We start from the raw sequence: 6,000 nt of genomic DNA, 5'->3' as shown, positions 1-6,000 counted from the left end.
GTGGTGTTTTACTGCAATGAAGCTATAGTGAATGGATTACTGGCATTATGTCTATAATGCCTTGGAGCGGATCATGATACAGGTAATTTTCAGCTCTTGCAGAGAAGTATTTCACAACAGTTAGTGGAGAGTATGATCTACACTGTGCTTTGCCCCTTCTAGACTGTTTTTTTAGGCAAATTCCAGAAAAAAGAAGGTTGGAATCATAGAGAGAGAAGAAATGAGTTAGAAATGCTCTATTTTTGTCATGTTCCTTACACCCTTTGATCCTTCCCACAGCCCTCTGATCCATCACTACGTCATGACTTACTGAAATCATGGAGTTTTTTTATAGCCCACAGTGGGATTCTGGGTTATTTCCAAATGTCTTTGCTTACTGCTCAGTGTGTTGGCTTTTCTTGAATAATCTATCTCCCACCCCCAATCATGTATGGACTTTCTTTTTTTTTTTTTTTTAAGGAAGAAAAAAATATTGAAACCCTTACTTAATTCCTTCAGGGTTCTTGCTGAGCTACAGCCATACATCATGAGAGTTCCTGTGTGAAGTGTTTTAGGTGGAACCTACTGCTGGAAGAGAAAGGTACCTGGACCATTTAACAACCCCTTTGAACCAAAGGATGAAGCAAGGAGACACGGGGGAATATTGAAGTCATTTCAGTGGAGACAGAAAGCAGACATAAGGCAACAATCTGAAGGAAAAAAATCCTGCTCATCTATTTGTTTGATCTTTCAAAACACTGTTAGGATAATTTGCTTCTGAGCATCTCCTTCCAGATTTCAGAAGAGGGCTGCACCTCAGATAAAACTTTTGATCCAGTGCATGGGCTACATTTCCAGAAAGTTTAGTGTAGTGGATGGTGAAATATGGGCAACACAGAAGGTATGCTCAAGCATGTATCACCTGTCCCCTGCCAAGACCAGGTGGAAGCAGTGATTGCATTGAAGAGCTGAGCAAACTCCTGGTCTCCTTCTTCTTATAAAAATTCTTAACACCAGAATGATGTCACAGGTGAAAAAGATGAACAGCTGCAAGGTTGGGACCTATCAAATGAGCCACTGATCTTGAGATCCCCCACAGCTCAGGGAGGGAAATGAAAGCTTGTTTTGCTCATGATTCATCTAATTGTCCAGCAGATGAGTCACCTCCACAAGCTCTGACTTTCTCTTGTGAAGGTGAAGGGACTGGTGCGTGACTACTGCAGACATAGATTCAGAATTAAGGGAAATGAATCCCTCTTGTCATCAGGAAACAGAAAATTGGTTTATTCTGATGGTTGTGAGTATACATCCTGCTGGTGTAAGTCACAACTTCCCAGCCCAGGCTGGGCATAGCAATCCCTTGAAATACTTTCCAGATTTCCTCGAGTGAAGCCGCTTGGGGATGATATTATAGGATGTGCTACAAACATTATAAGTGATTCTGCCATTCTGTTGTTGTTTTGAGGGTCTGACGTCCACCAGCCCATGGAGAAAGCCCTGGGCAGGATTCTTGCACTGAGAGGGCTCTGTTCCACCAGAAATTTTCATCTGCTTGTACACAATTGTAAAGATCTTTGTTATGAAACTGAGATGATGCTTCTGGATAAGATCATCTGCCCCTTTTCCTCCTCAGGTCAAAGGCACTGGGTTTTAGACAATGATCCTTATGGATCTCATGACCCATAATATCAAAGGTCTGCCTGTGCCATATCATAAGCATCTCCTGGTTAAAGGTACATGCTTTTAAGGCTAAGCTTTCTGGCATCAAGGCTTACGTAAATTATCCTCTCCATAGCATGAGTGAAAAGAGAAGCTCTTCTTTGCTCATTGCACCTTTCCAAAAGCTCCTAGGACTCAGGACTCTGTGTGAGAGTGGACACACTGGTTCATATCAACATTGCTAGATGTAGATCTCAGGCAAACAAACAAAACAAAAATGAGCCATCACACTCTGAAATATGAGGTAGTTGAAAGGGTTGAGATTCAGGAGAAAAAAATTTACCAGGACATGTCGTGGTAGAAAAAGGGGTAATGGTTTTAAACTAAAAGTGGTTAGTTTAGATAGTGGGAGAGGCTTTTTACAGTGAGGGTGGTGAAACACTGTCACAGAGAGGCGATGGATGCCCCACCCCAGGAAACATTCAAGGCCAGGCTGGACAGGGCTCTGAGCCACCAGATGCAGTTGAATGTGTCCCTGCTCATTGCAGGAGGAGTGGATTTGATGATCTTGAATGATCCCTTCCAGCCCAAACTATTCTATGATTCCATTATAAGAAAGTCACTGGATATTGTCAAAGAAAACAGAGGTGATATCCTTCTGCCCACTGGGCAATTTGTCCATTGACATGTGCAGGGAAGCACAGGACAATTAATTTTCATATTCTGTGCCTGCCCTCTGGTGGTGAATGGATGCTGCTTAGTTGAAAGCATTCAAATACATTTATATGAACACATATGTACATGTATATATACATGTAGGCACAAATGCATTGACATATACAGCATAAAATGCTTACATCTGAATCGAACCTTGAATTTGAATGATACAGATGTGAGCAGTATTTAACTGTATTCATTGGCTGTGGTTGGTCTTTTTAATGCTGAAGATTTTCTTGTGATTGTGTTAAGATTTAGTTTAGTTAAAATATTTCAGAAGGACAAGAATAGGAGTTATAGTGAAATATTTGCTCCAGCTTGAGAGACCAGGAAGGTCTTTTCCTCTCTATAAATAAACTCTGCAGACACTGGGTGAGCTATACAAAAATCAAGAGCAAAAGGTTTTTCCAGGACCACTTCTTACAGCAAATAAGGGACAGCAAAAAAGATAACTGCTGCAGCATGGATGTTCCTTTCCCTACACAATGACAATCTGACATAGCAGGAGGCCACAGAGAGACTGGCGAAAACTTGGAAGACATATACTCACAGAATCACGAAATATTCAGAGTTGGAAAGGATCCACAAAGTCCTTGAGTATGACTCAGGGATTAAATCCACAGCCCTGGCATTTTTAGCACCATGCACTAACCAGCTGAGCTAATCTCACTACTCCTTCACCCTTGGTGAAGTTTGTTTAGCAAGGATTCAACATCACATTTCCACTCATTTCCCCTTTTAGCTGCAAAGAGCAGAAGGATTTGCCATGCAGCCCTTCACAACCCCTGGAAAACTCCAGCACCTGGGCACAAGATACACAAGATAGTGAGGATAAATGCATTCAGCTCTGCAGCTTTCAGGACTCACACTGTGTTCAGTCAGGCTGAACACAGTGTTTCAGCATTGTCTCTTTGGATGGCCAGTTGCAGTGGGAAGGGCAGCAAAGGTGATGTTCACATTGATGGGCTTTGTCTATGTCCAGAGGGAAGTAACACAGAAGAACTTCCCATCAACGCCTTAATTCAGCACTCAGTGCCTGCAAGTGAAACCACAGATTTCCCCTCAGAGGAAGGGAGAACAGCCTTCAGTCCTCTGAGCCATTGAGATCTGGAAGACCTTCTGTAGATTATTATCCTGATTACACAGATGGCATGGAATTTGTTTTGAAGCCATGTGCAGGGATGGGCACACTGTGTTTCTGGGTCCCTGTAGCAATAGGCAACATGGGTATGATGCCCACAGTCACAGGCTTCCCAGGGATGTGGCCACAGCCCGTCCAGATCCCCTTTTTGCTGATCAGTTTTCCAGCCACTCTTCCCCCATCCTTTAGCACTGCCTGGGGTTGCTGCAATGAGAATTCAGGACCTGGCACTTGGCCTAGTTGAACCTCAAACAACTGGCCTCAGCTCATTGATTCAGCCTGTCCAGATCCCTCCTGCCCTGCAGCAGATCCACACTCCCAGCCAACTTGGTGTCATCTGTGAATTTACTGAGGGTGCCCTCCATCCCTTGTCCTGAACATTCATACAGATATTAAGCAGGACTGGCTGCAATACTGAGCCTTGGGAAGCACCACCTGTGACCAACTGGATTTAACTCCAGTCACCACCACACTCTGGGCTCAGTCACTGAGCCAGTTTTCCACACAGAGAAGAGTGTACCAGTCCAAGCTATGAGCAGAGTTTCTCCAGGGGAATGCTCTGGGAGATAGTGCCAAATGTTTAACTGAAATCTAGATGGAAAATGCAAAGCTGGTTCTTCTTAATGCTTAGGCCTCCCGTTATCCCAGATATGGGGAACGATTTGGTGGAAATCTTGTAGGATATGAAAACTGTTGTCCCACCAGAGTTGGAGGACTCCCTGTCTGGGGAGCTTCTTCACTCAGTTCCTTTCCACCTGCCCACCTTCTGCTGGCTGGTTCCTCTCCACACATGCCACCGTTGGACAGTCTGTACCCATCCCAGTATGAAACACAGGGACAAAAGTACAGGGATAGAGAGGAGAAGGTTTTCAGGCTGATTCCTCCATAGCTTGAGGAATGGAGCTCCCTGGGTCACCCTGCAGATTGGACCAGAGTCTCGGACCCATCATGAGTATCAGGTTATATTTGCCTTTTGTTCTGGCTGTGTTGCAGGCTGACAGGTGCAGTCAGGCAGAGAAACCTTGATGACATGAATAAATGAATAAACTTTGAATAAACTTTGAATCCATGAATAAACTTTGGCACCTTATTTAGATAACAACCTGCAGTTATTCCCTCCAGTACTCTCTATTTGCTGATGGTGTTTGGGGAGCTGAGAGTTACAGATTTGGCTGGGCAGGCAGTCACCTCCTCAGGGAGCCCACACAAGTGGGTTAAACAAAAGCTTTATTTCCACACAGTGTTCTCAGGACACAGTGCCAAGATATCACAGACAGCTCAAAACAAGGAGTGGAAAGGAATGCTATGCTTTTTTATTGCAAACAGCCCTGAGTCACAAAATGCATCAAAGCATGAAGTTAATTGCAGCACATCTGCCATCAGATATTATTGTGATGTTTGGACAGTGCATTTCTTCTGGTGAGAAAAGACCTCAAGGCCGGGCATTTAGCCTTGCAGAGTCTTTTTGCTGCCTACTCTTCCTGCCCTCGTGTTTCTGACTAGTGTAGAGAAAGGTCAGTTGGTTTCCTGCAGGATTTCAATATTTTGAAATGCTATTTCAGTTCTACCTTTTGAATGAAAAGAAGAAAATAAAGGAGGAAATTCTATGTAGAGATTGGAGCTGAGACATCTGCCTCCAGGGTTGCTCTGGAGGCAGGGACTGCAATAGCCCAGCAGATGGGTAGCTGAGGTGTCTGGCAAACAAACCCTGAAAACCAGGCCATTTTCCACTTGAAAACTGCAGAATGTTTTCAATTTGACAAATTTAAATAACAATAGAAAATAAAAAGGCTCCGGCACTTAAGAAATGCCTTCTGTTCAAGACCAACTAAGACCAACAGGGAATACATGCATGGTTTTGCACTTTTCATCTGGGCACTGGGCCTGTGTGGATATAACATATTTCAGTATTGGTCCTTGGCTCCAGATCAGTTTTGCTTGAGCTTCTCTGTATATGTTAATGAACATGTTTTAGACACCTAGATTTGTGAAAATGAGTGTATTTACTTTCATCATCTGTTGTTTTTTTAAGTGTGTCTGAAGTCTGTGCTATCAAGTCTGGCTTCTGGACAACCCCAAGTTGAGAACAGAAAATGACAAAAGGAGGGTTAATTCCTTTGAATAAAGGAATTTTAATGTGTCAGTGAAAGCAGTCAATAAAAGAGAATCTGACAAAATTTTCTTGACTCAACAGGTCCTGTGCAGGAAAGGATGACACTTTGCACCAAGTAATGACAAAGAGAAGGGGAAATGTCATGGATCAGGACAGAATCAGGTGTGGAGTCAAGAACCAAAGCAGAGAATTGCATTATCAGGATGCATCGTGTGACAACTTTTGTTCACAGTGCCTCCACTGGGTCCTGTGCTGTTCAGCAGAATTGAGAGATGCTCAGGGAAGGAAGGAGAACCACAGGATGCTGACATCTGCAAATATTGTGAAGTCAGGCTTGGGTAGGATTGTGAGAAATTCTAGTAAATGAGGAAGAAGTTGGTGAATGAAATTT

The sequence above is a fragment of the Agelaius tricolor genome, unplaced genomic scaffold (assembly GCF_023055355.1).
Source record: "Agelaius tricolor isolate 1412-34295 unplaced genomic scaffold, bAgeTri1.0.p SCAF_9, whole genome shotgun sequence".
Lineage (NCBI taxonomy): Eukaryota > Metazoa > Chordata > Aves > Passeriformes > Icteridae > Agelaius > Agelaius tricolor.
The sequence above is the reverse complement of the archived record's forward strand: the minus strand, read 5'-3'. Positions refer to the sequence as shown.